Below are 13,087 nucleotides of genomic sequence, written 5' to 3'. Positions count from 1 at the left end.
AGTGGTAAGTGTCTGAGGCTGGATTGGAACTCAGGTTCTCCTGACTCCAGGGCCAGTGCTCTATCCACTGCGCCACCTAGCTGCCCCTAAATTGCAACTTCTTAACATATTTTCATTGTGTTCAATTCTTGTCCATGTCATGCTCATCTCCCTGTCTCCTAGTGCAACTTTAGACTTCATATACCTGAGGGTTATGTTCCTCAGTTGTAACCAGACCTCCATGCCACTCCCTGATCATCTTCTTACCATGTCTTCTACACCCTGGCCATCGTCATTGCTGATCCTCCCCTTACATGGACAGCATCCTGGGGCCACCCTATTCAGATATGTGAAGCTTCAGCTTTATCTTGCCCAGAAATAAGCAAGATTCTTCCTGCCAAGCGTCTTCTATGATACTCTCTGTCCATTTTCACACCAGGCCTTCATATACCTCCTAGGCCCCTCCATTCCAGCACCCCTTCATGTATTGGCTTTCCCCCATTATAATATAAGTTCGTTGAAGGTAGGGACTGTCTTACTCACTTTGAAGTGTAACCATAGTGTTTAGTATGATTGGCACATAGGACATGCTTAAATAAATGATTTCTTGGGGGCAGCTAGGTGGCGCAGTGGATAGAGCACTGGTCTTGGATTCAGGAGGACCTGAGTTCAAATCCAGCCTCAGACACTTGACACTTAACTAGCTGTGTGACCCTGGGCAAGTCACTTAACCCTCATTGCCCTGCAAAAATAAAATAAAATAAAATAAAATAAAATAAAATAAAATAAATGGTTTCTCTGTCTGTCTTTCAGTAAGCACTCTATTAGAGGATCTGTCCAATGTGCTGGAGGTCTTTAAAATATCGTGATTACTAAGATCACTTATGGGCTAAAACTCAGAATAAGGTGAAACTAGTGAGGAAAAGTAAAGGCAGCACAGGAGTTTGTTTAGTTTTTTTTTTAATTTGTATTTGAGTTATATTTGTGTAGCTCCCTGTCCAAGGCCACTTCTCTAACATGTCCTTGAAATTGCAGGTTGGCATGGGGGGGGAGGTGTTAAATATTGTTCTCACAGTTCTAGAAGGTAACCCTGAGGAGCTGAGCTGCTAATATTCTCTCATTATCTGCCACCAGTGTGATTCACATTAATATCAGTCAATCAGACTACTATTAGCTTTTAGAAAAAGGGTATTTACTAAGGTGTTACAGTAAAAACAATTGGTATGGGGGCAGCTAGGTGGCGCAGTGGATAAAGCACTGGCCCTGGATTCAGGAGGACCTGAGTTCAAATCTGACCTCAGACACTTGACACTTACTAGCTGTGTGACCCTGGGCAAGTCACTTAACCCCCATTGCCCCGCAAAAAAACCAAAAACCAAAAAACAATTGGCATAAGGGCAGCTAGGTGGCGCAGTGGATAAAACACCGGCCCTGGATTCAGGAGGACCTGAGTTCAAATCTGGCCTCAGACACTTGATACTTACTAGCTGTGTGACCCTGGGCAAGTCACCTAACCTCAATTGCCTCACAAACCCCCCCTAAAAAAGGAAAAAAATTGGTATAAAACATCCCCTCCCCAAAAGTCTAGTAGCATACACAGATCCATAGAACACGAGTTGTAAGGGTAGAGAATACATATGTCCAAAGGATAAACTTACAAATCCCAGCTCCTAGAAGTCCTTCCTTGAATCCTTAGCTAGAATTTGGTCCTTGAAGCTGCTTCCTCCTTTGGGTGGGTATCTTACAGCACCTGTCTCTGTCCTCAGTGCCTCTGTCTGCTCTGGGGAAGATGTGTTTTCTTATTTTGGTCCAGTCTCTCTAATAAGACAGTCATTTGGGCTGGAAATAATCAAGGGAACAAGGCAGCACCTAGCTACCCTTGAAACATTCAGGCCACCAGTCTTTGATGAACTAATCCCAGGGTACAGAAACACTGAGCAGGTTTGGTTGCAATCTTGGAAAGATTGTGTAAAATGGGAGAGATACCAGAGGACGGAAGAAGGACAGATGTCCCGATTTCCATAAAAGGGAAGGGAACGAAATCTACAAACTGTAGACTACTGACTTTGGCATGAATTCCTGGCAAAATTATAGACCATGTTATTAACAAGATGATAAGTAAACATCTTAAAAAAGAAATGATCACAAAGAGCCAATGTAGCTTCATTAACAACGAGTTAATTTTCTTTTTCTTTTTGACAGGGTCACTAAACTAGTAAGCGGCAGTATACATATATGCATGCGTATATACACACAAAGAGACATGATATACATACATACACATATGTAGATGCATGCACATATTTATGTGCATATATATATATATATATACATCATACATACATAGTCTGTATGTGGCTTTGTTGTTGCTCAGTCTTTTTCAGTCATATCTGACGCTTTATGACCCCATTTTGGGGTTTTCTTGGCAGAGATACTGGGGTGTTTTACCATTTCCTTCTCCAGATCATTTTACAGATGAGGAAATTGAGGCAAAGAGGGTTAAGTGACTAGCCCAGGGTCACACATCTAGTAAGTGTTTGAGGCCACATTTGAACTCAGGAAGATGAGTCTTCCTGACTACAGGCCCTGTGGTCTATCTATTGTAGCACCACCTAGAAGTCCTCTGTAAATGGCACTTTTTATTTTTTATATAATAAACATTTTCGGGGCAGCTAGGTGGTGCAGTGGATAAAACACTGGCCCTGGATTCAGGAGGACCTGAGTTCAAATCTGGCCTCAGACACTTGACACTTACTAGCTGTGTGACCCTGGGCAAGTTACTTAACCTCTATTGCCCTGCACCCCCCAAAAAGTAAAAACATTTTTATTTAAAGTTTTGAGTTCAGGGGGCAGCTAGGTGGCACAGTGGATAGAGCACTGGCCCTGGAGTCAGGAGTACCTGAGTTCAAATCCAGCCTCAGACACTTAACACTTACTAGCTGTGTGACCCTGGGCAAGTCACTTAACCCCAATTGCCTCACTAAAAAAAAGAAAAGAAAGAAAAAAAAAAGAAAATAGTAAAGTTTTGAGTTCCAAATTCTCTCCTTCCCTCCCTGTGCTCCCCCTTCCTGAGGCAGTATGCAATCAGATATAGATTATACATATACAATTATGTAAAATATTACCATATTAGTCATTTTGTATAAGAAAACATGAATAAAAGAAAAAAATGAAAGAAAGTAAAAAATAGTATGTGTTCAATATCAGTTCTTTCTCTGGAGGTGGATAGTATGCTTCATCATTAGTCCTTTGGGATTGTCTTGGATCATTGTATTGCTGAAATTAGTTAAGTCATTCACAGTTCATCATCAAACAATATTGCTATCACTGTGCACAATATTTTCCTGGTTCTGCTCACTTCACTATCCATCAGTTCATATAAGTCTTTCCAGGACTTTCTGAAATCATCCTGGTTGTCATTTCTTATAGCACAATAATATTCCATCACAATCATATACCACAGCTTGTTTAGCCATTATCCAGTTGATGGGAATTCCTTTGTAAATGGCACTTTTTAAAAAATAAATTCATGTTTTGCTATAAAATGCAAAACACAATATTTTTTGAAAATTTTATAGATTTTTTAAGGACTTTGCAACTTGATTTGTCTTACTAAGATGCTGAATCCTGTGGCCAAGAAAAATTCAAATAAATATTTAATAAAAAAAGAAATCAGACATAAGATAGCCAAAGAGAATGACATGATGGTTGACTTGGAGAATCCTAGGGAACAATAAGAAAGAAACTCCTAATTATTTTTGTCTAGGAACTTTTTTTTTCATTCAAGGCTTGATTTTATTTTAAAATAGCTACATAAGCAATACTAAAATCCAAGAAAATAGAGCAACCCTTAAAAATTCTACATGAGTTTGCATTTTGGAGATGGAGGGACAAGTAGTAGAAAACCTTGGAAGGAAATTAAGAAATATCAGGGTATCATGATAGAGTAGGAAGAATGTTGAGTTTGAAGTCAGGACACTCAAGTTCATTGCCTGACGCTGTTATCTCTGTGAATTTATGACTTAATCTTTCTTTCTAGGGATCAATTTCCCCACCTGTAAATTGAGGGAGTTAAACTAATGTCTAGGAACTTTTAAAAAAAAGCTTCCCCTAAACATTACCAAACCATGAAGAGTTCTAGGACTTTGCCTTTTCAATCAGATTCTTCTTTCTCCTTCATTTAAAAAAAGACAGTATTGAAGTTGAAGAGCTGAAGAGCCCTGGCATCATAGAGGAAGCATTTGCAGACTAGGGGAAGGCTGAGGATGGAGCCTTCATAAGATGTGCTGGAAGGCTTTGCACAGACACTTGTGTAGAGAAATACAAGGGAGTGTAGCCCACCCACCCAATTGGAATCCACTTTGAACCAAAATGGCCTGGGAACATCTGACAGCTTGAACCAAACACTATATTTTCCACCCTTTTTCTCCAGGAATGTCCTGACAAAATGTTCAGTACAGGCCAACTCCAGGTGAATGTTGTCTCCATCAAAGGGGACTCGGGGTCAACATAGCTGAGGACTTCTCTTCCATCTGATGCTGAGACACAGCCACACACACAAAGCATCCCTTCTTCCATGAACAGGCAATGTAACAATGCAACACCTAACTTGTAGTTGCCATTTTGAGAATACCTCTAGGATTCAGCTGTGGCTTTCTGTACTACTGGGTTACAGAAATTATCATCGAAGAAAATCAAGGAGAAAGATGATCCAAGCATTATTATTCCATACCTGGAGTGCTGTGATGAGCAGGGCACTTTTTCACTGCATGGGGGTACTATTTAATGGCTTTATCTTGGAAAAGGGAACATAAGGTGAAGGATCTTGTCAGAAGATACAGTATCAATGAGTTATCAGGATTGCCAAGCATCAGAACAGGATGAGATTTAGGGATGTTCTCCCTATGATGTTTGGGGCCTTAAGCAAGTTTTTAATATCTGCTACAAAGTGTATTCTCTCTAAGGTCTAAGATGTAATATTTGCAATGGTCATTGGCAGCTGTTTTCCCTCCTCAAACTCAATCTCACACCCATTGCTCAACTCCTATAGCAGGTCACCAATATCTGAGCTGGTGGCTGCCAGGATGCCACCACTGTCATCAATAACAATATTAATGGTTTCCACATTGATGTTACCCCCAAAATCTTCCACAAAATGAATAAATGTGAGATCGGTATATAGAAACTCCCCACACTAAATAATAGGAATGTGTTTCTTTTCTTTTGGTGAGGCAATTAGGGTTAATTGACTTGCCCAGGGTCACACAGCTAGTAAGTGTCAAGTGTCAGAAGCTAGATTTGAACTCAGGTCCTCCTGAATCCAGGGCCAGTGCTTTATCTACTGCGCCACCTAGCCGCCCCATGTGTTTCTTATAAAGGGACAAGTTGACATTCTCTGGCAGCAGGAGGTATAGTAGGTGGTGGCACTGATATGCACTGGGGCCCAGCAGTGACTATAGAAGGAGATAAAGGTCCAGTGGGTAGCAGACATATAGTTGGCCTCCATTTTACTCTACTAATAAGAGCCCAGTTATAACCCTACTTAATCTGTTCATGGATCAAGACAATCGCTTAGCAAAGTTGTAGACTACAAAATAAAATCATAAAAATTAATGGCATTTCTATATAATAACCAGGAGACAATAGCATAAAAGAGTGTCCCATTCAACATCACTACAAAAGACTGAAAATATTTGGGAGCCAATCTACTTAAGCACATCCAGTTACTACTTAGAGGGAACATTTATATGGCACATTAAAAACGTACAAAGTGCTTTACAAATATCATCTCATTTGATCATCTCAACAACCCTGTGAGGTAGAATACCCATTTTATGGATGAGGAAACTGAGGCAGACATAAGTTAGGCAACTTGGCCAGTGTCACACAAGTAGGGAGTGTCTGAGGCAGGATTTGAACTCAAGTTTTCCTGACTCCAATTCCAGTGTTCTCTCTCCTATCCTCCTTAGCTGTCTCCATCTTACACCATGTTCCCCAATAAATAAAAATGAATACATGACCTGAGTAGTAAAGATCACACCATACTAAATCAGATAAGAAGGAAATCATAAACCTTTCACAGCTCTGGGGAGGGGATGAATTCTTAACCAAGAAAAAAGAGATAGAGGCAATTCCAAAAAGCACAGTAGACTATTTTGCTTATATTAAATAGAAAAGTGTTTGTATAAACAAAATTAGTGCCAAGGACTTTAATGATGAGAGCTTTTTCCCCCATGTTCTCACTGTTATTCGATACAATACTATGAATACTACATAGAGCATTAAGAAAAGAAAAAGAAATTAAGGGAATAAACATAGGGAAAGAGGAAGCAAAATGATCACTTCTTGCATATGATATGGTCTATTTAGAAAACTCTAGACATTCAACTAAAATTAATTGAAAAAATAACTTCAGAAAAATAGCAGGGTATAAAATCAACACAAAATCATGAATCTTTCCATATATTACTAACAAACCCCAGAACGATGAAATAGAAATTACATTTAAAACAATGACAGAATGTATAATGTATCTTGGGACCCACCTGCTAAGAAACATACTAGAAATATGTGAACACAAATACAAAATACTTTGGAGAAGTAAAGACAAAGCTCGATAATTGGAGAGATATTGATTACTCATAGTTGGTCTGTCCCAATATAATACAAAATTATTATACTGCCTAAATTATTTTTACTCAGTTCCATACTAATCATACTGCCAATGGTTTACTTTATAGAGCTAGAAACAAAGAACAAGATTCATCTGGTGGAAAAGAATATCAAGAGGAGGGACAGATGAGGAATGTGTGCTCCAGAAGTAAATGAACTTAGTGGCCCAGTTTTCTATAAGCCCAAAGTTCGCAACTCCTGGGATAGAGACTTACCATTTGGGGGGGGGGGATACATCTGGTAAAACTTGAAAGCACTTGGGCAGAAATTTGATTTAGACCAATACCTTACACTATATACAAGAATAAGCTCCAAGTGGTTTCAAAACATAGATATAAAAGGTCACATCACAAATAAAATAGAGGTTGGGGCAGCTATGTGGCATAATAGATAGAGCACCAGCCCTGGATTCAGGAGGACCTGAGTCCAAATCTGGCCTCAGACACTTAACACTTACTAGCTGTATGACCCTGGGCAAGTCACTTAACCCCAATTGCATCACCCAATAAAATAAAACAAAATAAAATAAAATAGAGGAGAATGCAAGGAGATCCCTTTCACAACCATATATAGGGAAGGACTTCTTGACCAAAGAAAGAGTTGGGAGGAGCATAGGACATAAAATGGAGAATTTTGATTACATAGAATTGAAAAGCTTTTGCAAAAACAAAATCAATACAACCAAAATCAGAAGGGAAACAGTTAACTGGGAAAGAAATGTTTTCATCATTCCTCTGATAAATGTCTGATATCTAAGATATATAGGGAACTGATTCAGATAGATAGATAGATAGATATATAGGTAGATAGATATAGTCGTTGTTTGTTGTTTTGTTTTTGTTTTTTGCGGGGCAATGAGGGTTAAGTGACTTGCCCGGATCACACAGCTAGTAAATGTCAAGTGTCTGACACCAGATTTGAACTCAGGTCCTCCTGAGTCCAGGGTTGGTGCTTTATCCACTGTGCCATCTAGCTGCCCCCTGGATATATTTTTAAAGTATATTTATTCTCCAAAGAATGTGATCAAAATACATGAATAGGAAGTTTTTAGAGAAGGAAATCCAAGCTATCAACAACCTCATGAAAAAGTGCTTAAAATAACTAGTAATAGGAGGCAAATTAAAACAACCATGAGTTTCCATCTAACATCCAACAGATTTGAAAAGACGACCCCCCCAAAAACAACAGAAAGCGATTATTGTTAGACAGTATGTGGGAATATAGGCTTACTAATACAGTTGACCAAGTTGTAAATTGGTGTAGCCATTCTGGAAAACAATTTGGAATTATACCCAAACAGTTATTAAACTGTGCATACCCTTTGACCCAGCAATAACTTTACTAGGCATATACCCCAAAGGGAAAAAAGAAAGAGGGAAAGAACCCATAGTACAAAATTATCAATTAATCAGTAAACATTTATTGAGTACATGCTATGTTCCAAGCACTGTACTAAGTGCTGGCATATCCTTAGTAACACTTTTTGTTGCAGCAAAGAACTGGAAACTAAGGGATTACCTGTCCAATGTGGAATGGCTGGACAAATTATGACATATGAATGGAATGGCATGTTATTGTACCATGAGAAATGCCAAAAGGACAGATTTAGAGAAGCCTGCAAAAAACTTGCGTGAAGTGATATAGAGTGAAGTGAGCAAAACCAGGAAAAAAATTATTCAATGAGTACATTGCAAAGAAAAGGAAATTATCAATAAATAAAATAAATTAAAATAAATAATAATAAAATGATATAAATAAATAAATAAATAAATAAAATAAAAGGATGACCAACCACAACTCTAGAGGACTGACATGAATCATACATACTTGCTGCCTCTTGTCAGAGAGATGATGAACTAGAGGTGCACAATGAAGCATATATTTTTGGAAATGTCCAATATATGGATCTGTTTTGTGTGACTAACTTGTTACAAAGAAGGATTTTTCAAAATTTAATGGAAGAGGGAGAGGAAAGAAGGAAGAAAGGAAGGAAGAAGCATTTTTTTAAATGAACAGAAAGAGCAGAAGGAGTTTTGGAGGGAACACAGACAAGTGAGACAGCTTTTAGAAGTAATGTGTTGAATTTAGTACATACCTAAAACAAAAACAAGCTGTATGTAATGAGAATCAGGGTTTCATTTACAGTGCTTTTTCTGTTCTTCTTTGCATATGGAAATGTTTATTTTTGTTAGTGCTTGGCAAGTTCAGAATAACAAAAATTTGTAACAACAACAACAATGGTCTCAGAGAATAGATAATGAAACTTGCCTCCTTCCTCACAGCAGAGAAATAGACTCCCAGGGTAGGATGTTGCATGTGTTGTGAGATGCAGGCACTGTTTGGGTTGTTTTTCTTTGTTACAAGGGAAAGTTCACTTTGGAGGGTGCCAGGCAGAAGGGGGTGTATTTTTAGAATTATCTATGATGTAAAATTAAAAACTATCAATAAGTCTTATTTTTAAAATAAAAGCATGCTTTTAAAAAGAGTTTCTTAAAAAGAATGAACAGGTTTATCAACAGGTCAAGACAATAGAGCTCACATCAGAACCCCTATAAAATCATAATAATCACCAATGCCAATCCTCCCTCTTGTGGAAGCAGACAACCGCCCCCATCCCCCTTCACCTTTTAGAAATATCAGGAAGGCATTTTCAAATTATTCTATTCCAAAAAGCCTTTGGGCTACTATGAAAGAGAAGCATTTATCAATCTTTATTTATCACTTCTGAAAGAACTTCTTGCTTGACCATCTCTGCCAGCCCAGAAATGATGTCTCCCTTTAAGTGAATACGGAGGCAACTCGACCAGAGCTAGGGAGCCTTGATTGGGCCACTGAAGAGTAGCCTCCTTCTCCATGCCTCAAAATAAATAGGGCAATGATCCACATAAGAAAAGGAAAAAATCAGATTACCTGAGTAGATGGAATTTGGGGTGGCATTGGCCAACTGGAAAGTAGAACTCAAAGGGAATGGCCAAAGAGAGATTGGATGGTGTCAGGAAAATGATTCTACAAGGATGGACTGAAAGTTAAGTGATCATTGCTCTGGTTAATGAAACAAACTGTTAACTGCACTGTTACCTCAACTCTGAGCCCTCACTCAATCTTGACAGTGAAATAACCCTTGTTGAAGAATCCTATAAAGTAAAACTTCCCAATGACATGGGGGAAAGATATCTGAGGGTATAAGGGAATTTTATCATTGTGGACATTTCTCCATCTAAATTGAAAGTCACTTTGATGAGATTAATAATAAATTATAATTTTTAAAGTTTCTGTCAGGCTTTGTGCCTTACCACACAGAGTAGAAATTTTGACATCCAGATGTTGTTGCCACTTTTATACTATTTTATTCACCGTAGTGAGTTAGAAGCTAACGTTATTCTACAGCTTAGGTGGTGCTGTGGATAAAGCACTGGCCTTGGAATCAGGAAGACTCATCTTGATGAGTTCAAACCCGATCTCAGACATTTACTAGTTGTGTGAACTTGGGCAAGTCACTTCACCCTGTTCACCTCAGTTTCCTCATCTGTAAAATGAGCAGGAGAAGGAAATGGCAAACCACTCCAGTATCTTTGCCAAGAAAACCCCCCAAAAAGGGGTCATGAAGAATTGGACAGGACTGAACGACACCACCACCAATCATTGTAGTGACCATTAGAGGCTAATGCTCTTCTCCACCTGAGTCCTGGTTCTTCCTGTTCTAGAATAATGAAAAAAGTACCAATTTGGCACCTTCAGAAGACCTGCATTCAAATCCTGATTCTGGGATGTGGCTATTTAACCTAACAATATAACATAATACAATAGCCATTGTATTATTATTATTATTGGTATTTGCCTATCATGTGCCAGAAATCTGGGCATACAAATCAGGAAAAATAGTCCCTACCCTCAAGGAGTTTACAATCCAAGGGGGGAAGACTATGCACGAAAGAAAGCTGAAAAGGGGAGTGGGCAGAGGGTACCTGCCCTCCCCTCTCCAGACCCCAGTTCCCCTCCCAAGGAAAATGAAGCATTTGGACTGAATAATGGATACCCCCTTCCAGCTCACGCATTCCGAGACTGCTGTCATAAAATGGACCCTTCAAAGATGGAGATTTAATGCAGGCTCTGGTTCCCCCTAGACCCTTGTGGTTTGAATTAATGAGGTTTCCCTGAGTTCTGCTCAAAGGAATTGCTTCATGTCTAATTAGTATTTCAGCTGTTTGCAAAGAATGATTTTTTTCCCTCAGACTGAGAAAGTCATGTTTTATCAAATTGTCTGAAACTATGAACTCTACAAGGCTTGAGGATTCCTCCAGCTAGCAGAATGCTTTAAAAGGAAGATCACTCTCCTTACATCTACTTATTCCAGAGATGGGCAGGGGCAGAGAGGATACAGACAGCATTTTTAAGCAGGCCATGCAGACATTTTTCCTCGGTCCTCTACTTGGCAGCAGCGGTCAGTCATAAGGGTATACTGGTCCAGGAGTCAGGGAAGTTCAGAGTTCTAACCTCAGAAGCTCAATAGCTGTGTGATTACACGGACCTCTCGGCCATGGCTTCCTCAAAATGGGGATAAAAATTTCATCTCCCAGGGGCAGCTAGGTGGTGCAGTGGATAGAGCACCAGCCCTGGAGTCAGGAGGACCTGAGTTCAAATCCGACCTCAGACACTTAACACTTACTAGCTGTGTGACTCTGGGTAAGTCACTTAACCCCAATTGCCTCACTAAAATTAAAAAAAAAATTCATCTCCCTCCCAGGGTTGTTGTGAAGGCCAAAATGTGCTAAATATATGCAGAGGTCTTTGCCCTACCTTAAAATGCTACAGAAATGTTCAGTATTGTCATTGTTGAGAATCAGCCTGGCATGGTGGCTAGAGAGTTGGCCTCATAATCAGAAAGTTCAGGTGTGGCTTTGAAGGACTTATGGCTCCATCCCAGATCGCTAACCCTGGGCAGTTCACTTAACTTCCCAGTAGCTCAGGCAACCCTTTAAGACTTGAAGTTACAGAGAAGGTCAAGATCTGCAATGGGAGAGGCAGTTTGGCCATTGGAGTTACTTTGGTTTGTTTTTTTGTTTTTGTTTTTTGAGGGGTTTTTTGCTTTGTTTTGGTTTTTGGTTTTTGGTGAGGCAATTGGGGTTAAGTGACTTGCCCAGGGTCACACAGCTAGTAAGTGTCAAGTGTCTGAGGCCGGATTTGAACTCAGGTCCTCCTGAGTCCAGGACCAGTGCTCTAACCACTGCACCACCTAGCTGCCCCACTGGAGTTACTTTGTTCTTGTTGCTGAGTCATTTTAGTCGTGTCTGAGTTTTCATGACCCCATTTGGGGTTTTCTTGGCAAAGATAATGTGAAAGAAGTTTCAGTCCATCCTTGTAGAATCATTTTCCTGACACCATCCAATCTCTCTTTGGCCATTCCCTTTATGAGTTCTACTTTCCAGTTGGTTAATACCACCCCAACTTCCATCTACTCAGGTAATCAGATTTTTTCCTTCTCTTATGTGGATCATTGCCCTATTTATTTTGAGGCATGGGGAAGGAGGCTACTCTTCAGTGGCTCAATCAAGGCTCCCTAGCTCTCGTCTAGTTGCCTCCGAATTCACTTAAAGGGAGACATCTTTCCCAGGCTGGCAGAGTGAGGAAACTGAGGCAAACTAGGTTAAGTGACTTGCCTAGGGTCACACAGCTAATAAACAAGTGTCTGAGGCTGGATTTGAACTCATGAGGATGAGTCTTCCTAATTCCAAGCCCAGTGTTCTATGTACTGTGCCACCTAGCTGTGTAGGAGTTTCTGAGGTCCAGTTAAAAATGCATACATGTACACACACATATATATATATATATATATGCTTTTTATGTGTATATCATTACTACTATCATTCATTGAAATTCCTATTGTCCTTGAAAGCCTACCTTTCCAAACTGCTTTTATGGTTTTAAATTTATTTTGTTTTTCAATTAATAAGCATTTATTCTCTCTACCACCCACCTCCTCATCATTGAAAAAGAAAAAACAAAACCTTTATAACAAATATGCATAGTTTATATCTGTCACAAAGGTTTTGTTTTTCTTTTCTTCTTTCTTAATGGGTTGGGGAAGGAGGGAGGGAAAGAACATAAATGATTATTACTTGAAAAAGTAAATTTTAATTTAATAAAGCAAATACCTATATTCAGGCAAAACAAATTTCCCACATTGACTGTGTACAGGTTTGGGACACCTTGTATATATCTCTATCTTCACCCTGAATACCTCACCTCTCTCTGGGAGGTGATGGATAGCATTAGTCCCCTGGAATTGTGGTTAGTCATTGCACAGATCAGAGTTCTTGAGTAAGACAGCTTTTATCATGAACATGGGCTTGATAGAGTGGAAAGGGTCCTGAACTTGGGGCCAAGAAACCTAAGTTTAAATCTCAGCTCTGCAATTTACCAGCTGCATGACCCTAGG

General features: G+C 39.4%; 1 protein-coding gene and 1 pseudogene across 1 annotated transcript in view; one reads left to right on the top strand and one right to left on the bottom strand.

Annotated features, from left to right (window-relative positions):
• GPC3 (glypican 3) overlaps positions 1 to 13,087 on the top strand; it is a 728,389-nt gene that overhangs the window by 477,776 nt on the left and 237,526 nt on the right. The window lies entirely within an intron of this gene.
• The window catches only part of LOC122733496, a 60,926-nt pseudogene continuing 51,971 nt past the window's right edge, over positions 4,133 to 13,087 (bottom strand).

This window comes from Dromiciops gliroides, chromosome X (assembly GCF_019393635.1).
Source record: "Dromiciops gliroides isolate mDroGli1 chromosome X, mDroGli1.pri, whole genome shotgun sequence".
In the NCBI taxonomy this organism is placed as follows: Eukaryota; Metazoa; Chordata; class Mammalia; order Microbiotheria; family Microbiotheriidae; genus Dromiciops; species Dromiciops gliroides.
The sequence above is the reverse complement of the archived record's forward strand: the minus strand, read 5'-3'. Positions and strand labels throughout refer to the sequence as shown.